General features: G+C 39.8%; 17 non-coding genes across 17 annotated transcripts; all 17 read right to left on the bottom strand.

Annotated features, from left to right (window-relative positions):
* Positions 1-471: 471 nt before the first annotated feature.
* Positions 472-544, bottom strand: TRNAF-GAA (transfer RNA phenylalanine (anticodon GAA)). Its single transcript has one exon. It is a non-coding gene; the product is annotated as a tRNA-Phe (tRNA).
* Positions 545-1,358: 814 nt separating this feature from the next.
* On the bottom strand, positions 1,359-1,431 carry TRNAF-GAA (transfer RNA phenylalanine (anticodon GAA)). Its single transcript has one exon. It is a non-coding gene; the product is annotated as a tRNA-Phe (tRNA).
* Positions 1,432-1,573: 142 nt separating this feature from the next.
* TRNAF-GAA (transfer RNA phenylalanine (anticodon GAA)) lies at positions 1,574-1,646 on the bottom strand. The gene has a single exon. It is a non-coding gene; the product is annotated as a tRNA-Phe (tRNA).
* Positions 1,647-2,537: 891 nt separating this feature from the next.
* On the bottom strand, positions 2,538-2,610 carry TRNAF-GAA (transfer RNA phenylalanine (anticodon GAA)). Its single transcript has one exon. It is a non-coding gene; the product is annotated as a tRNA-Phe (tRNA).
* Positions 2,611-3,999: 1,389 nt separating this feature from the next.
* On the bottom strand, positions 4,000-4,072 carry TRNAF-GAA (transfer RNA phenylalanine (anticodon GAA)). Its single transcript has one exon. It is a non-coding gene; the product is annotated as a tRNA-Phe (tRNA).
* Positions 4,073-4,884: 812 nt separating this feature from the next.
* Positions 4,885-4,957, bottom strand: TRNAF-GAA (transfer RNA phenylalanine (anticodon GAA)). The gene has a single exon. It is a non-coding gene; the product is annotated as a tRNA-Phe (tRNA).
* An 814-nt stretch (positions 4,958-5,771) lies between these two features.
* On the bottom strand, positions 5,772-5,844 carry TRNAF-GAA (transfer RNA phenylalanine (anticodon GAA)). The gene has a single exon. It is a non-coding gene; the product is annotated as a tRNA-Phe (tRNA).
* A 142-nt stretch (positions 5,845-5,986) lies between these two features.
* On the bottom strand, positions 5,987-6,059 carry TRNAF-GAA (transfer RNA phenylalanine (anticodon GAA)). Its single transcript has one exon. It is a non-coding gene; the product is annotated as a tRNA-Phe (tRNA).
* Positions 6,060-6,656: 597 nt separating this feature from the next.
* On the bottom strand, positions 6,657-6,729 carry TRNAF-GAA (transfer RNA phenylalanine (anticodon GAA)). The gene has a single exon. It is a non-coding gene; the product is annotated as a tRNA-Phe (tRNA).
* Positions 6,730-8,118: 1,389 nt separating this feature from the next.
* Positions 8,119-8,191, bottom strand: TRNAF-GAA (transfer RNA phenylalanine (anticodon GAA)). Its single transcript has one exon. It is a non-coding gene; the product is annotated as a tRNA-Phe (tRNA).
* Positions 8,192-9,006: 815 nt separating this feature from the next.
* On the bottom strand, positions 9,007-9,079 carry TRNAF-GAA (transfer RNA phenylalanine (anticodon GAA)). The gene has a single exon. It is a non-coding gene; the product is annotated as a tRNA-Phe (tRNA).
* A 142-nt stretch (positions 9,080-9,221) lies between these two features.
* Positions 9,222-9,294, bottom strand: TRNAF-GAA (transfer RNA phenylalanine (anticodon GAA)). The gene has a single exon. It is a non-coding gene; the product is annotated as a tRNA-Phe (tRNA).
* A 597-nt stretch (positions 9,295-9,891) lies between these two features.
* Positions 9,892-9,964, bottom strand: TRNAF-GAA (transfer RNA phenylalanine (anticodon GAA)). The gene has a single exon. It is a non-coding gene; the product is annotated as a tRNA-Phe (tRNA).
* An 812-nt stretch (positions 9,965-10,776) lies between these two features.
* TRNAF-GAA (transfer RNA phenylalanine (anticodon GAA)) lies at positions 10,777-10,849 on the bottom strand. The gene has a single exon. It is a non-coding gene; the product is annotated as a tRNA-Phe (tRNA).
* Positions 10,850-11,663: 814 nt separating this feature from the next.
* Positions 11,664-11,736, bottom strand: TRNAF-GAA (transfer RNA phenylalanine (anticodon GAA)). Its single transcript has one exon. It is a non-coding gene; the product is annotated as a tRNA-Phe (tRNA).
* Positions 11,737-12,048: 312 nt separating this feature from the next.
* Positions 12,049-12,121, bottom strand: TRNAF-GAA (transfer RNA phenylalanine (anticodon GAA)). The gene has a single exon. It is a non-coding gene; the product is annotated as a tRNA-Phe (tRNA).
* A 597-nt stretch (positions 12,122-12,718) lies between these two features.
* On the bottom strand, positions 12,719-12,791 carry TRNAF-GAA (transfer RNA phenylalanine (anticodon GAA)). The gene has a single exon. It is a non-coding gene; the product is annotated as a tRNA-Phe (tRNA).
* Between the last annotated feature and the right edge of the window lie 6,124 nt (positions 12,792-18,915).

An 18,915-nucleotide genomic window follows, 5' to 3' on the forward strand; every position in this document is an offset into this window, starting at 1 on the left:
GCTACTCAGTAACAAAATGCAAACACCCAAACATGTGGAAACCCACGATCGTACTAGGGATTTTAAGGTCTTCAGTCTATTGCTCTCACAACTGAGCTATTTTGGCAAGCTATACTGATAAGAATGTCTTTTTTTGGAGCTAAAGATTTTGCAAACTGAAATAACATAAAATGTTTTTCAAGATCAAAAACTGAAAACAACAGTTTTTGCTGCTAAATTGCTATTCAGTAGCAAAAGCAAACACCCAACCATGCTAAACCCCAGGATTGAACAAGACACCCTTAGATCTTCAGTCTAATGTTGTCACAACTGAGCTATTTCGCCAAGCTCTACTAATAAGAAATTATTTTATTGGGGCTAATAAATAATGCAAACTGTAATAACATGAAATGATCTTGAAGACCAGAACCTGAACACGGCAGTTTCTGCTGCTAAATTGCTATTCTGTAACAAAAAAACAGCAACTAAATATGCAGAAACCCGGGATCGAACCAGGGACCTTTAGATCTTCAGTCTAACGCTCTCCCAACTGAGCTATTTCGGCTAATTGTGAAAGATATCAAGCCGTATTTGGGGTTTTAGGCTGGGGAAAAAAAGAGCATTAAGTGTTCTTGATGAACAACACCTGATAATGAAAGATTCTGCTGGTAAATTGCTATTCTGTAACAAAAATACAGCAACTAAACATGCCGAATCCTGGGATCGAACCCAGGACCTTTAGATCTTCAGTTTAATGCTCTCACAAAAGAGCTATTGCGTGTAAGTCTGACGTTTAGAAAGTCTTTTTTGGTGTTTAAGATAAGGCAAACTGAAAGAACATCAAGTGTCCTAGAGGGCGAAACCTGAAAATGAAAGTTTCTGCTGCTAAATTTCTTTTTGCTGAATTGCTACTCAGTAACAAACTGCAAACACCCAAACATGTGGAAACCCACGATCGTACTAGGGATTTTAAGGTCTTCAGTCTATTGCTCTCACAACTGAGCTATTTTGGCAAGCTATACTGATAAGAATGTCTTTTTTTAGGAGCTAAAGATTTTGCAAACTGAAATAACATAAAATGCTTTTCAAGATCAAAACCTGAACACAACAGTTTTTGCTGCTAAATTGCTATTCAGTAGCAAAAGCAAACACCCAACCATGCTAAACCCCAGGATTGAACAAGACACCCTTAGATCTTCAGTCTAATGTTGTCACAACTGAGCTATTTCGCCAAGCTCTACTAATAAGAAATTCTTTTATTGGGGCTAATAATAATGCAAACTGTAATAACATGAAATGTTCTTGAAGACCAGAACCTGAACACGGCAGTTTCTGCTGCTAAATTGCTATTCTGTAACAAAAAAAACAGCAACTAAATATGCCGAAACCCGGGATCGAACCAGGAACCTTTAGATCTTCAGTCTAACGCTCTCCCAACTGAGCTATTTCAGCTAATTGTGACAGATGTGAAGTCGTATTTGGGGTTTTAGGTTGGGAAAAAAAGAGCATCAAGTGTTCTTGAAGAGCAACACCTTATAATGAAAGATTCTTCTGGTAAATTGCTATTCTGTAACAAAAATACAGCTACTAAACATGCCGAAACCCGGGATCGAACCAGGGACTTATAGATCTTCAGTCTAATGCTCTCCCAAATGAGCTATTGCAGCTACGTCTGACATTTGGAAAGTCTTTTTTGGTGTTTAAGATAAGGCAAACTGAAAGAACATAAAGTGTCCTAGAGGGCGAAACCTGAAAATGAAAGTTCCAGCTGCTAAATTTCTTTTTGCTGAATTGCTACTCAGTAACAAACTGCAAACACCCAAACATGTGGAAACCCACGATCGTACTAGGGATTTTAAGGTCTTCAGTCTATTGCTCTCACAACATGCCGAATCCTGGGATCGAACCCAGGACCTTTAGATCTTCAGTTTAATGCTCTCACAAAAAAGCTATTGCGTGTAAGTCTGACGTTTAGAAAGTCTTTTTTGGTGTTTAAGATAAGGCAAACTGAAAGAACATCAAGTGTCCTAGAGGGCGAAACCTGAAAATGAAAGTTCCTGCTGCTAAATTTCTTTTTGCTGAATTGCTACTCAGTAACAAACTGCAAACACCCAAACATGTGGAAACCCACGATCGTACTAGGGATTTTAAGGTCTTCAGTCTATTGCTCTCACAACTGAGCTATTTTGGCAAGCTATACTGATAAGAATGTCTTTTTTTAGGAGCTAAAGATTTTGCAAACTGAAATAACATAAAATGCTTTTCAAGATCAAAACCTGAACACAACAGTTTTTGCTGCTAAATTGCTATTCAGTAGCAAAAGCAAACACCCAACCATGCTAAACCCCAGGATTGAACAAGACACCCTTAGATCTTCAGTCTAATGTTGTCACAACTGAGCTGTTTTGCCAAGCTCTACTAATAAGAAATTATTTTATTGGGGCTAATAATAATGCAAACTGTAATAACATGAAATGTTCTTGAAGACCAGAACCTGAACACGGCAGTTTCTGCTGCTAAATTGCTATTCTGTAACAAAAAAAACCAGCAACTAAATATGCCGAAACCCGGGATCGAACCAGGGACCTTTAGATCTTCAGTCTAACGCTCTCCCAACTGAGCTATTTCGGCTAATTGTGACAGATGTGAAGTCGTATTTGGGGTTTTAGGTTGGGTCAAAAAGAGCATCAAGTGTTCTTGAAGAGCAATACCTTATAATGAAAGATTCTGCTGGTAAATTGCTATTCTGTAACAAAAATACAGCTACTAAATATGCCAAAACCCGGGATCGAACCAGGGACTTATAGATCTTCAGTCTAATGCTCTCCCAAATGAGCTATTGCAGCTACGTCTGACATTGGGAAAGTTTTTTTTGGTGTTTAAGATAAGGCAAACTGAAAGAACATCAAGTGTCCTAGAGGGCGAAACCTGAAACTAAACGTTTCTGCTGCTAAATTTCTTTTTGCTGAATTGCTACTCAGTAACAAACTGCAAACACCCAAACATGTGGAAACCCATGATCGTACTAGGGATTTTAAGGTCTTCAGTCTATTGCTCTCACAACATGCCGAATCCTGGGATCGAACCCAGGACCTTTAGATCTTCAGTTTAATGTTCTCACAAAAGAGCTATTGCGTGTAAGTCTGACGTTTAGAAAGTCTTTTTTGGTGTTTAAGATAAGGCAAACTGAAAGAACATCAAGTGTCCTAGAGGGCGAAACCTGAAAATGAAAGTTTCTGCTGCTAAATTTCTTTTTGCTGAATTGCTACTCAGTAACAAACTGCAAACACCCAAACATGTGGAAACCCACGATCGTACTAGGGATTTTAAGGTCTTCAGTCTATTGCTCTCACAACTGAGCTATTTTGGCAAGCTATACTGATAAGAATGTCTTTTTTTAGGAGCTAAAGATTTTGCAAACTGAAATAACATAAAATGCTTTTCAAGATCAAAACTTGAACACAACAGTTTTTGCTGCTAAATTGCTATTCAGTAGCAAAAGCAAACACCCAACCATGCTAAACCCCAGGATTGAACAAGACACCCTTAGATCTTCAGTCTAATGTTGTCACAACTGAGCTATTTCGCCAAGCTCTACTAATAAGAAATTATTTTATTGGGGCTTATAACAAAACACAACTGAGCTATTTTGGCAAGCTATACTGATAAGAATGTCTTTTTTTAGGAGCTAAAGATTTTGCAAACTGAAATAACATAAAATGCTTTTCAAGATCAAAACCTGAACACAACAGTTTTTGCTGCTAAATTGCTATTCAGTAGCAAAAGCAAACACCCAACCATGCTAAACCCCAGGATTGAACAAGACACCCTTAGATCTTCAGTCTAATGTTGTCACAACTGAGCTATTTCGCCAAGCTCTACTAATAAGAAATTCTTTTATTGGGGCTAATAATAATGCAAACTGTAATAACATGAAATGATCTTGAAGACCAGAACCTGAACACGGCAGTTTCTGCTGCTAAATTGCTATTCTGTAACAAAAAAACAGCAACTAAAATATGCCGAAACCCGGGATCGAACCAGGGACCTTTAGATCTTCAGTCTAACGCTCTCCCAACTGAGCTATTACGGCTAATTGTGAAAGATATTAAGCCGTATTTGGGGTTTTAGGCTGGAAAAAAAAAGAGCATTAAGTGTTCTTGATGAACAACACCTGATAATGAAAGATTCTGCTGGTAAATTGCTATTCTGTAACAAAAATACAGCTACTAAACATGCCGAAACCCGGGATCGAACCAGTGACTTATAGAACTTCAGTCTAATGCTCTCCCAAATGAGCTATTGCAGCTACGTCTGACATTTAGAAAGTCTTTTTTGGTGTTTAAGATAAGGCAAACTGAAAGAACATCAAGTGTCCTAGAGGGCGAAACCTGAAAATAAACGTTTCTGCTGCTAAATTTCTTTTTGCTGAATTGCTACTCAGTAACAAAATGCAAACACCCAAACATGTGGAAACCCACAATCGTACTAGGGATTTTAAGGTCTTCAGTCTATTGCTCTCACAACTGAGCTATTTTGGCAAGCTATACTGATAAGAATGTCTTTTTTTGGAGCTAAAGATTTTGCAAACTGAAATAACATAAAATGTTTTTCAAGATCAAAAACTGAAAACAACAGTTTTTGCTGCTAAATTGCTATTCAGTAGCAAAAGCAAACACCCAACCATGCTAAACCCCAGGATTGAACAAGACACCCTTAGATCTTCAGTCTAATGTTGTCACAACTGAGCTATTTCGCCAAGCTCTACTAATAAGAAATTCTTTTATTGGGGCTAATAATAATGCAAACTGTAATAACATGAAATGATCTTGAAGACCAGAACCTGAACACGGCAGTTTCTGCTGCTCAATTGCTATTCTGTAACAAAAAAACAGCAACTAAATATGCAGAAACCCGGGATCGAACCAGGGACCTTTAGATCTTCAGTCTAACGCTCTCCCAACTGAGCTATTTCGGCTAATTGTGAAAGATGTCAAGCCGTATTTGGGGTTTTAGGCTGGGAAAAAAAAGAGCATTAAGTGTTCTTGATGAACAACACCTGATAATGAAAGATTCTGCTGGTAAATTGCTATTCTGTAACAAAAATACAGCAACTAAACATGCCAAATCCTGGGATCGAACCCAGGACCTTTAGATCTTCAGTTTAATGCTCTCACAAAAGAGCTATTGCGTGTAAGTCTGACGTTTAGAAAGTCTTTTTTGGTGTTTAAGATAAGGCAAACTGAAAGAACATCAAGTGTCCTAGAGGGCGAAACCTGAAAATGAAAGTTTCTGCTGCTAAATTTCTTTTTGCTGAATTGCTACTCAGTAACAAACTGCAAACACCCAAACATGTGGAAACCCACGATCGCACTAGGGATTTTAAGGTCTTCAGTCTATTGCTCTCACAACTGAGCTATTTTGGCAAGCTATACTGATAAGAATGTCTTTTTTTAGGAGCTAAAGATTTTGCAAACTGAAATAACATAAAATGCTTTTCAAGATCAAAACCTGAACACAACAGTTTTTGCTGCTAAATTGCTATTCAGTAGCAAAAGCAAACACCCAACCATGCTAAACCCCAGGATTGAACAAGACACCCTTAGATCTTCAGTCTAATGTTGTCACAACTGAGCTATTTCGCCAAGCTCTACTAATAAGAAATTATTTTATTGGGGCTAATAATAATGCAAACTGTAATAACATGAAATGTTCTTGAAGACCAGAACCTGAACACGGCAGTTTCTGCTGCTAAATTGCTATTCTGTAACAAAAAAAACAGCAACTAAATATGCCGAAACCCGGGATCGAACCAGGGACCTTTAGATCTTCAGTCTAACGCTCTCCCAACTGAGCTATTTCGGCTAATTGTGACAGATGTGAAGTCGTATTTGGGGTTTTAGGTTGGGAAAAAAAGAGCATCAAGTGTTCTTGAAGAGCAACACCTTATAATGAAAGATTCTTCTGGTAAATTGCTATTCTGTAACAAAAATACAGCTACTAAACATGCCGAAACCCGGGATCGAACCAGGGACTTATAGATCTTCAGTCTAATGCTCTCCCAAATGAGCTATTGCAGCTACATCTGACATTTGGAAAGTCTTTTTTGGTGTTTAAGATAAGGCAAACTGAAAGAACATCAAGTGTCCTAGAGGGCGAAACCTGAAAATGAAAGTTCCTGCTGCTAAATTTCTTTTTGCTGAATTGCTACTCAGTAACAAACTGCAAACACCCAAACATGTGGAAACCCACGATCGTACTAGGGATTTTAAGGTCTTCAGTCTATTGCTCTCACAACTGAGCTATTTTGGCAAGCTATACTGATAAGAATGTCTTTTTTTAGGAGCTAAAGATTTTGCAAACTGAAATAACATAAAATGCTTTTCAAGATCAAAACCTGAACACAACAGTTTTTGCTGCTAAATTGCTATTCAGTAGCAAAAGCAAACACCCAACCATGCTAAACCCCAGGATTGAACAAGACACCCTTAGATCTTCAGTCTAATGTTGTCACAACTGAGCTATTTCGCCAAGCTCTACTAATAAGAAATTATTTTATTGGGGCTAATAATAATGCAAACTGTAATAACATGAAATGATCTTGAAGACCAGAACCTGAACACGGCAGTTTCTGCTGCTAAATTGCTATTCTGTAACAAAAAAACAGCAACTAAATATGCCAAAACCCAGGATCGAACCAGGGACCTTTAGATCTTCAGTCTAACGCTCTCCCAACTGAGCTATTTCGGCTAATTGTGAAAGATGTCAAGCCGTATTTGGGGTTTTAGGCAGGGAAAAAAAAGAGCATTAAGTGTTCTTGATGAACAACACCTGATAATGAAAGATTCTGCTGGTAAATTGCTATTCTGTAACAAAAATACTGCAACTAAACATGCCGAATCCTGGGATCGAACCCAGGACCTTTAGTTCTTCAGTTTAATGCTCTCACAAAAGAGCTATTGCGTGTAAGTCTGACGTTTAGAAAGTCTTTTTTGGTGTTTAAGATAAGGCAAACTGAAAGAACATCAAGTGTCCTAGAGGGCGAAACCTGAAAATGAAAGTTCCTGCTGCTAAATTTCTTTTTGCTGAATTGCTACTCAGTAACAAACTGCAAACACCCAAACATGTGGAAACCCACGATCGTACTAGGGATTTTAAGGTCTTCAGTCTATTGCTCTCACAACATGCCGAATCCTGGGATCGAACCCAGGACCTTTAGATCTTCAGTTTAATGTTCTCACAAAAGAGCTATTGCGTGTAAGTCTGACGTTTAGAAAGTCTTTTTTGGTGTTTAAGATAAGGCAAACTGAAAGAACATCAAGTGTCCTAGAGGGCGAAACCTGAAAATGAAAGTTTCTGCTGCTAAATTTCTTTTTGCTGAATTGCTACTCAGTAACAAACTGCAAACACCCAAACATGTGGAAACCCACGATCGTACTAGGGATTTTAAGGTCTTCAGTCTATTGCTCTCACAACTGAGCTATTTTGGCAAGCTATACTGATAAGAATGTCTTTTTTTAGGAGCTAAAGATTTTGCAAACTGAAATAACATAAAATGCTTTTCAAGATCAAAACTTGAACACAACAGTTTTTGCTGCTAAATTGCTATTCAGTAGCAAAAGCAAACACCCAACCATGCTAAACCCCAGGATTGAACAAGACACCCTTAGATCTTCAGTCTAATGTTGTCACAACTGAGCTATTTCGCCAAGCTCTACTAATAAGAAATTATTTTATTGGGGCTAATAACAAAACACAACTGAGCTATTTTGGCAAGCTATACTGATAAGAATGTCTTTTTTTAGGAGCTAAAGATTTTGCAAACTGAAATAACATAAAATGCTTTTCAAGATCAAAACCTGAACACAACAGTTTTTGCTGCTAAATTGCTATTCAGTAGCAAAAGCAAACACCCAACCATGCTAAACCCCAGGATTGAACAAGACACCCTTAGATCTTCAGTCTAATGTTGTCACAACTGAGCTATTTCGCCAAGCTCTACTAATAAGAAATTATTTTATTGGGGCTAATAATAATGCAAACTGTAATAACATGAAATGATCCTGAAGACCAGAACCTGAACATGGCAGTTTCTGCTGCTAAATTGCTATTCTGTAACAAAAAAACAGCAACTAAATATGCCGAAACCCGGGCTTGAACCAGGGACCTTTAGATCTTCAGTCTAACGCTCTCCCAACTGAGCTATTTCGGCTAATTGTGAAAGATGTCAAGCCGTATTTGGGGTTTTAGGCAGGGGAAAAAAAGAGCATTAAGTGTTCTTGATGAACAACACCTGATAATGAAAGATTCTGCTGGTAAATTGCTATTCTGTAACAAAAATACAGCAACTAAACATGCCGAATCCTGGGATCGAACCCAGGACCTTTAGATCTTCAGTTTAATGCTCTCACAAAAGAGCTATTGCGTGTAAGTCTGACGTTTATAAAGTCTTTTTTGGTGTTTAAGATAAGGCAAACTGAAAGAACATCAAGTGTCCTAGAGGGCGAAACCTGAAAATGAAAGTTCCTGCTGCTAAATTTCTTTTTGCTGAATTGCTACTCAGTAACAAACTGCAAACACCCAAACATGTGGAAACCCACGATCGTACTAGGGATTTTAAGGTCTTCAGTCTATTGCTCTCACAACTGAGCTATTTTGGCAAGCTATACTGATAAGAATGTCTTTTTTTAGGAGCTAAAGATTTTGCAAACTGAAATAACATAAAATGCTTTTCAAGATCAAAACCTGAACACAACAGTTTTTGCTGCTAAATTGCTATTCAGTAGCAAAAGCAAACACCCAACCATGCTAAACCCCAGGATTGAACAAGTCACCCTTAGATCTTCAGTCTAATGTTGTCACAACTGAGCTATTTCGCCAAGCTCTACTAATAAGAAATTCTTTTATTGGGGCTAATAATAATGCAAACTGTAATAACATGAAATGTTCTTGAAGACCAGAACCTGAACACGGCAGTTTCTGCTGCTAAATTGCTATTCTGTAACAAAAAAAAACAGCAACTAAATATGCCGAAACCCAGAATCGAACCAGGGACCTTTAGATCTTCAGTCTAACGCTCTCCCAACTGAGCTATTTCGGCTAATTGTGACAGATGTGAAGTCGTATTTGGGGTTTTAGGTTGGGAAAAAAAGAGCATCAAGTGTTCTTGAAGAGCAATACCTTATAATGAAAGATTCTGCTGGTAAATTGCTATTCTGTAACAAAAATACAGCTACTAAACATGCCGAAACCCGGGATCGAACCAGGGACTTATAGATCTTCAGTCTAATGCTCTCCCAAATGAGCTATTGCAGCTACGTCTGACATTGGGAAAGTCTTTTTTGGTGTTTAAGATAAGGCAAACTGAAAGAACATCAAGTGTCCTAGATGGCGAAACCTGAAAATAAACGTTTCTGCTGCTAAATTTCTTTTTGCTGAATTGCTACTCAGTAACAAACTGCAAACACCCAAACATGTGGAAACCCACGATCGTACTAGGGATTTTAAGGTCTTCAGTCTATTGCTCTCACAACTGAGCTATTTTGGCAAGCTATACTGATAAGAATGTCTTTTTTTGGAGCTAAAGATTTTGCAAACTGAAATAACATAAAATGTTTTTCAAGATCAAAAACTGAAAACAACAGTTTTTGCTGCTAAATTGCTATTCAGTAGCAAAAGCAAACACCCAACCATGCTAAACCCCAGGATTGAACAAGACACCCTTAGATCTTCAGTCTAATGTTCTCACAACTGAGCTATTTCGCCAAGCTCTACTAATAAGAAATTCTTTTATTGGGGCTAATAATAATGCAAACTGTAATAACATGAAATGATCTTGAAGACCAGAACCTGAACACGGCAGTTTCTGCTGCTAAATTGCTATTCTGTAACAAAAAAACAGCAACTAAAATATGCCGAAACCCGGGATTGAACCAGGGACCTTTAGATCTTCAGTCTAACGCTCTCCCAACTGAGCTATTACGGCTAATTGTGAAAGATATTAAGCCGTATTTGGGGTTTTAGGCTGGAAAAAAAAAGAGCATTAAGTGTTCTTGATGAACAACACCTGATAATGAAAGATTCTGCTGGTAAATTGCTATTCTGTAACAAAAATACAGCTACTAAACATGCCGAAACCCGGGATCGAACCAGTGACTTATAGAACTTCAGTCTAATGCTCTCCCAAATGAGCTACTGCAGCTACGTCTGACTTTTAGAAAGTCTTTTTTGGTGTTTAAGATAAGGCAAACTGAAAGAACATCAAGTGTCCTAGAGGGCGAAACCTGAAAATAAACGTTTCTGCTGCTAAATTTCTTTTTGCTGAATTGCTACTCAGTAACAAAATGCAAACACCCAAACATGTGGAAACCCACAATCGTACTAGGGATTTTAAGGTCTTCAGTCTATTGCTCTCACAACTGAGCTATTTTGGCAAGCTATACTGATAAGAATGTCTTTTTTTGGAGCTAAAGATTTTGCAAACTGAAATAACATAAAATGTTTTTCAAGATCAAAAACTGAAAACAACAGTTTTTGCTGCTAAATTGCTATTCAGTAGCAAAAGCAAACACCCAACCATGCTAAACCCCAGGATTGAACAAGACACCCTTAGATCTTCAGTCTAATGTTGTCACAACTGAGCTATTTCGCCAAGCTCTACTAATAAGAAATTCTTTTATTGGGGCTAATAATAATGCAAACTGTAATAACATGAAATTATCTTGAAGACCAGAACCTGAACACGGCAGTTTCTGCTGCTCAATTGCTATTCTGTAACAAAAAAACAGCAACTAAATATGCAGAAACCCGGGATCGAACCAGGGACCTTTAGATCTTCAGTCTAACGCTCTCCCAACTGAGCTATTTCGGCTAATTGTGAAATGTGTCAAGCCGTATTTGGGGTTTTAGGCAGGGAAAAAAAAGAGCATTAAGTGTTCTTGATGAACAACACCTGATAATGAAAGATTCTGCTGGTAAATTGCTATTCTGTAACAAAAATACAGCAACTAAACATGCCAAATCCTGGGATCGAACCCAGGACCTTTAGATCTTCAGTTTAATGCTCTCACAAAAGAGCTATTGCGTGTAAGTCTGACGTTTAGAAAGTCTTTTTTGGTGTTTAAGATAAGGCAAACTGAAAGAACATCAAGTGTCCTAGAGGGCGAAACCTGAAAATGAAAGTTTCTGCTGCTAAATTTCTTTTTGCTGAATTGCTACTCAGTAACAAACTGCAAACACCCAAACATGTGGAAACCCACGATCGCACTAGGGATTTTAAGGTCTTCAGTCTATTGCTCTCACAACTGAGCTATTTTGGCAAGCTATACTGATAAGAATGTCTTTTTTTAGGAGCTAAAGATTTTGCAAACTGAAATAACATAAAATGCTTTTCAAGATCAAAACCTGAACACAACAGTTTTTGCTGCTAAATTGCTATTCAGTAGCAAAAGCAAACACCCAACCATGCTAAACCCCAGGATTGAACAAGACACCCTTAGATCTTCAGTCTAATGTTGTCACAACTGAGCTATTTCGCCAAGCTCTACTAATAAGAAATTATTTTATTGGGGCTAATAATAATGCAAACTGTAATAACATGAAATGTTCTTGAAGACCAGAACCTGAACACGGCAGTTTCTGCTGCTAAATTGCTATTCTGTAACAAAAAAAACAGCAACTAAATATGCCGAAACCCGGGATCGAACCAGGGACCTTTAGATCTTCAGTCTAACGCTCTCCCAACTGAGCTATTTCGGCTAATTGTGACAGATGTGAAGTCGTATTTGGGGTTTTAGGTTGGGAAAAAAAGAGCATCAAGTGTTCTTGAAGAGCAACACCTTATAATTAGTGATGAGCGAGGTTCGGTTTTACTCGGTTTTACTCGGTTCTCAAAACGGCATCTTATTGGCTATCCAAAACACGTGACATCCGTGAGCCAATAAGATGCCGTTTTGAGAACCGAGTAAAACCGAGTAAAACCGAGTAAAACCGAACCCGCTCATCACTACTTATAATGAAAGATTCTTCTGGTAAATTGCTATTCTGTAACAAAAATACAGCTACTAAACATGCCGAAACCCGGGATCGAACCAGGGACTTATAGATCTTCAGTCTAATGCTCTCCCAAATGAGCTATTGCAGCTACATCTGACATTTGGAAAGTCTTTTTTGGTGTTTAAGATAAGGCAAACTGAAAGAACATCAAGTGTCCTAGAGGGCGAAACCTGAAAATGAAAGTTCCTGCTGCTAAATTTCTTTTTGCTGAATTGCTACTCAGTAACAAACTGCAAACACCCAAACATGTGGAAACCCACGATCGTACTAGGGATTTTAAGGTCTTCAGTCTATTGCTCTCACAACTGAGCTATTTTGGCAAGCTATACTGATAAGAATGTCTTTTTTTAGGAGCTAAAGATTTTGCAAACTGAAATAACATAAAATGCTTTTCAAGATCAAAACCTGAACACAACAGTTTTTGCTGCTAAATTGCTATTCAGTAGCAAAAGCAAACACCCAACCATGCTAAACCCCAGGATTGAACAAGACACCCTTAGATCTTCAGTCTAATGTTGTCACAACTGAGCTATTTCGGCAAGCTCTACTAATAAGAAATTATTTTATTGGGGCTAATAATAATGCAAACTGTAATAACATGAAATGATCTTGAAGACCAGAACCTGAACACGGCAGTTTCTGCTGCTAAATTGCTATTCTGTAACAAAAAAACAGCAACTAAATATGCCGAAACCCAGGATCGAACCAGGGACCTTTAGATCTTCAGTCTAACGCTCTCCCAACTGAGCTATTTCGGCTAATTGTGAAAGATGTCAAGCCGTATTTGGGGTTTTAAGCAGGGAAAAAAAAGAGCATTAAGTGTTCTTGATGAACAACACCTGATAATGAAAGATTCTGCTGGTAAATTGCTATTCTGTAACAAAAATACAGCAACTAAACATGCCGAATCCTGGGATCGAACCCAGGACCTTTAGTTCTTCAGTTTAATGCTCTCACAAAAGAGCTATTGCGTGTAAGTCTGACGTTTAGAAAGTCTTTTTTGGTGTTTAAGATAAGGCAAACTGAAAGAACATCAAGTGTCCTAGAGGGCGAAACCTGAAAATGAAAGTTCCTGCTGCTAAATTTCTTTTTGCTGAATTGCTACTCAGTAACAAACTGCAAACACCCAAACATGTGGAAACCCACGATCGTACTAGGGATTTTAAGGTCTTCAGTCTATTGCTCTCACAACTGAGCTATTTTGGCAAGCTATACTGATAAGAATGTCTTTTTTTAGGAGCTAAAGATTTTGCAACCTGAAATAACATAAAATGCTTTTCAAGATCAAAACCTGAACACAACAGTTTTTGCTGCTAAATTGCTATTCAGTAGCAAAAGCAAACACCCAACCATGCTAAACCCCAGGATTGAACAAGACACCCTTAGATCTTCAGTCTAATGTTGTCACAACTGAGCTGTTTTGCCAAGCTCTACTAATAAGAAATTCTTTTATTGGGGCTAATAATAATGCAAACTGTAATAACATGAAATGTTCTTTTTTTTTTAACATCAAGAATTTTTATTGGGTTTTATAGTAATTGCAAAAAGAAAAAAAAAAGGGGGGGGGGTTACAGAGAGAAAAAACAGGGTGGGGAGGGATGTACACGTCAATGAAATGCAACATACATTTGAGACAGTTAACATAGCACTAAGCAGGTATTCAGGTATTCAAGTCATATTAACAGATGAAAATGTGAAGGGCTATTTCGATAGAGTTTTACCTTTAGGGAGGGAGCAATTGATAACAGTATATACATAACCGCCAGTACAAACTAAAAGGGATAATATAGGAGATGGATCGTTCATGAAGTAGAAGATTCCTCGTTCAGACTAAATTGTAAAGGGGATGTCTTCCCTGGGTGTGATATGAGAGTGGAACCTTCCCCCTCTGTGACGTATTCATGCCAAGGGAACCATCGCATAATGGGAGAGGAAGCAGAGGAAGAATAAGGCATACTTTCAGTTTCCATGATATAGTGGAAATGAACTTTATGAAACACTTTTAGAGCAGGAGGAACTACCGCTTGTTTCCAGGCTTGGGCCAAGGTTGCCCTTGCTGCTATACAAATGTGTCCCAATAAGTACTTTTGGGAGGCTGAGACCTCTAGGGGATAAATATGTAGGAGAGCTAAAGCTGGGGATGGGCTTAAAGATAGACATAGCACTTTATTTATCAGCGTAAATACTTCTGCCCAGAAAGTATGAAGAAGAGGACATGACCAGAAAATGTTATACAAATGTCCTATTTCTCCGCAATTTCTCCAACATAGTGATGAGCAGGAGGGCCAAAATGTGTGTAGTCTGTCCGGGGTCAGGTATAACCTATTCAATAATTTAACATGCATTTCTGAATGGTTTAAGCAACGTGACATGCGGAATGTTAATCGATATAATTGCTCCCATTGTGTCTCTGTTATGGAAATACTCAAGTCTCTCTCCCAGCGCTTCTGAGCATTAGATTTTTGGTATGGGACCAATGAGATGAGTGTATTGTACCAGTAAGTGATATCTTTAGTTGATGTAGGCAATACCACGCGGGATAGGACAGACTGAACTAGAGAGCTGGGAGGAGTTTGTACAATGGGCAGACTCCTAAACCAGTGTCTGATTTGGAAGTAGTGGAATAGTTCAGTGCTCGGGAGGAAGAATTTATCCTGCAATTGAGCGAATGAAATGAAGGCAGTTCCATCAAATAAGTCTCCAAGGGTATGAATATTACATGCATTCCACGTAGAGACATGTAAATTGGGAATTTTTTTACTCACTGCTTTAAGTGAAAGGGCAGTGTAGGAGGTTGTAATGCCAGGGAGCTTACTCATCAAATTATCCCATATTCGTAAAGAGGAAGCTGTAGAGGGGAGGATGGGCAAGTCATTGGGACGTAGGGCTTTAGGAGTCCATAATAAATCTGCTAATGGGTATCCTGTGCTACAGTCATCCTCAATGTGGGCCCTCAAGGATATGGGGTTTGAGGAGTTCCAAGATTTCAGTTGGGCAAGCACACATGCTTCCTGATATATATTTAGGTCGGGTAATGCGAGACCTCCCCTGTGTCGAGGGAGTATCATTCTGGCATGTGCCAATTTTGGGGGGTGCGATTTCCACAGATATTTTGTCAGGACTATTCTACATTTATCGAGATATGATTTGGGGAAAGTATAAGGTATAGTGCGAAATAGATACATAAGTTTGGGTAATAGGGACATTTTAAAGGCAGCCAACCGACCCAGCCAGGATATTTCATACAAAAGCCACGAGGATGTCAGGGTTTGGAGAGTGAGTATCAGGGGAGGAAGATTTAAATCAAAAACGGTAGAGGAAGTAGGAGGAATATGTATCCCTAGGTATGTAAGTGAGTTAAGTTTCCAGTTGTATGGATACTGAGATCGGAGAGCAGCCGTGAGTGTATCGGGTAAGTGGACAGGTAAAGCGTCAGTTTTAGTTGTGTTCAGTTTATAGTATGAGGCCTCACTGAAGCCGTGTAATATCGAATGTAGATGCGGGAGAGAAGAGGAGGGTCGAGATACAAAGAGAAGAACGTCGTCGGCAAAGAGACACAACTTATGGGAAAGTCCCCCATGGGTCAGGCCGGGGAATGTAGCATCCGCTCTGATTTTAGCCACGAGGGGTTCAATGCCAAGAGCATATATCAAAGGTGAGAGGGGGCAACCTTGGCGGGTTCCATTAGTGATTGGGAAGGCGTCCGACAAGAATCCATTGCTTAATACCCTTGCTGACGGTAGAGTGTACAATGCTAAGATTGACGCCAGAATCTGGGCTGAGAAGCCAAATTTAACTAAAACAGTACGCATGTACAGCCAATTTAGTCTGTCGAACGCCTTCTCAGCATCCAACGAGAGTAACAGAAATCCCTCGGTGTCAGAGGCCCTATCAATTAAATTGAAGACCCTGCGGGTGTTGTCGGAGGCCTGTCTTCCAGACACGAATCCAACCTGGTCAGGATGAATCAACAATGGTAAATAAACACTAAGTCGGGATGCTATCATTTTAGCATAGAGCTTAACATCGCTATTAAGTAATGCAATTGGTCTGTAGTTATGGCAGTGAGCAGGGTCTTTCCCAGGTTTGGGTATAGCTACCACCCGGGCCTCCAGCATTTCCTTAGGGAAGGCACCCGTACTGGTTATATCATTAAACAGAGTAGTTAAGATGGGGGAGAGATGACCTGTAACGGAAGTATAGAAGTCGTTAATAAACCCATCGGGGCCAGGGGCCTTATCCTTCGGGAGGGATTTAATTGTGGCTTCGACCTCTAATGCGGTCCAAGGGGCGTTTAAAGCATCTAACTGATCAGGAGTCAAGGTGGGGAGGTTGACCGAAGAAAGGAACGCTTGTATAGAGTCTGTAGTAGGCTGGAATGTGAGGGGGTCAGAGTGTAAATTATATAATTTAATGTAGTAGTCTGCGAATTGATTAGCGATATCTAGAGGGTTGGCAAGCTTAGAGCCTGCGGGGGAGAAAATAAATTTAATTCTGTTGCGAGCTCGTTGGGCCCGAAGTCTGCGAGCAAGCATTTTACCGGGTCTATTACCTACTAGGTAGAATTTCTGTTGTAATCTATTCAAGGCTGCTTGGGTTCTAAAAACCAAAAGTTTTTGTAATTGGCTGCGGATGTCAGATAGTTCCTTACGCAAAAGCCGGGTGGGGTGTTTTTTATTCTTATCTTTGGCTATTTTAAGTCTCTGTTCCAGATCTAGTTGGAGTTGTTTAGCTTGCTTTTTAAGCGTAGCTCCAGCCTGAATGGCCGAACCACGAACAACCGCTTTTAACGCACACCAGTAATTTGGTAAAGAAGTGTCTGACGGGGAATTAGTGTCTGTATATAGGGACATACCATCGGAGATAATTTTTTTGGCCAATGGGTCATGTAGTAGATGGGGAGATAATCGCCATGATCTGGGGGGGATGGGGGCGGACCTAGTGTGCCACTTCCAATATATCGGAGCGTGGTCGGACCAGGTGATAGGAAGGATGTCGACCGTACCAGAGTCCTGTAGGGTCCATTTATCGCATAGCACAAGGTCAATTCGGGAATACGAATTGTGAACCGGTGAAAAGAACGTGTAGTCTCTACCTGAGGGGTTGCGAATGCGCCAGATGTCATATAGGTCGAACTCCGCTAAGATATTGCGTAACGCTGATGAGGGGCCAGGGCGGGTTTTAGATGTAGTTGAAGAGGGCTGGGACGATTTATCTAGTTTGGGGTCTAATACTAAGTTAAAGTCTCCTAGGAGGATTAGGGAGCCGATCCGGACCTTTTGAATAAGCAAGCATAGCTTCCGAATGAAGGCCACCTGGTTCGAGTTAGGTGCATATAGCGAGACTATAGTGACATATTTACTGTCCAGAACACCCGTGAGAATCAAGTATCGGCCTGCCTTATCTGCAATTTGGGAGTGGAGAGTAAAAGGAACATTTTCTCTAAACAACAGAGCTACTCCATTTCTTTTAAAGGGGCCGTTAGCGAAATATCCTATAGGGAACCTGTGGTCTTTCAGTACAGGGGGATTGTGTGAGGAAAAGTGAGTTTCTTGTAAGGCGACTATGTCAGCTTTATACTTATGAAAGGAGGATAGAGCTAGTCTCCGTTTGTTAGGGGAGTTTAAACCCTTCACATTCAATGAAAGAATACCAACCATAATTATTCAGTGAAACTGCTATGTAAGTGACGGCATCCCATCCTGATTGGGGGGGGAGGGGGGGATAGAAAAAACACGGAGAAGGGGCGATAGACTCAAAAACAGGGAGTCAAAGGGAAAGGAAAAGTAAATCGACCCAGTACATCGGGTCTGCATAGCTACTGCAGGGGAAAAATGAATGCAGTAGATAAACGGGGGGCAGGCGGACTTTCCAGTCCACCCAGAGTCAGTGAAAAATAAAAAAATAAATAGCTAATGTGTAGGGAGAATAAATGTACATCTCCTTCTAGGTAAAAGTGGCACATGGGAAATAAACATATATTAAAAAGACAAAAGCGAAGCCCAAAATGGTATGGCCCATCTCAATAGTGGAAATTCTTCCATCTGCTGTTATCAGCGTGTAGTATAAAGATAGGCCATTAAACAGATAAACAGGTAAGCTGGGGCGTAAACTGAACAACCACTTCTAAGTAGGGGAGCATGTACTATGATAACCAGCAAGGAGAAAATATAGCTCGCCCAGAGGGATTCTATAGCCATAATTGCAGCAATAAACAAATATAATAGAATCAACATCTCTAACTAAATACAGAAAGGCATGTTAGATCGTTCACTAATTACGTAGTGCGCTCACTCAGTGGACCATTCCGAGCGAGGTGGGGGACGTCTCTCATGAGAGGATGGTAATTTCACAGAGATGTCCCAGTCCTCGAGCAGTTTCACTCCGGCTTCCAGCTCAGATATAATAAACGAAGAACCTTCGTTAAAGACAATTAGCTTCACTGGAAAGCCCCACCTATATCGGATATCTTGGGCCCGGAGGGCGGAAGTGATCGGAGCTAGACTGCGTCTCTTAGAAAGGGTGAGTGCGGAGAAGTCCGGGAACAATTGCAAGCCTCCTAGGGTATCAGAGTTCTCTGCAGCTCGCGTGGCTTGGAGAATACGTTCCTTAACGGTGAAGAAGTGTACCCGGAGTAACGTATCTCTAGGTAATGTGTTGGAGAGAAACCGAGGTTTAGGAAGGCGATGGATTCGGTCAATTAGTAGTTCCGCATCGGATACTCCAGGTAGCAATTTACGGAACAGAGCCATGGCGTAGTCAATCAGATCCGGGTTATCGACCGAGTCGGGTATTCCGCGTATTTTAATATTGTTCCGTCTGGAACGATCTTCCATATCTGCCATTTTGTTTTTAAATGTGTCCATCTCGTTTTGTTGTTGG

Source organism: Pseudophryne corroboree, unplaced genomic scaffold (genome assembly GCF_028390025.1).
Source record: "Pseudophryne corroboree isolate aPseCor3 unplaced genomic scaffold, aPseCor3.hap2 scaffold_1232, whole genome shotgun sequence".
NCBI lineage: Eukaryota > Metazoa > Chordata > Amphibia > Anura > Myobatrachidae > Pseudophryne > Pseudophryne corroboree.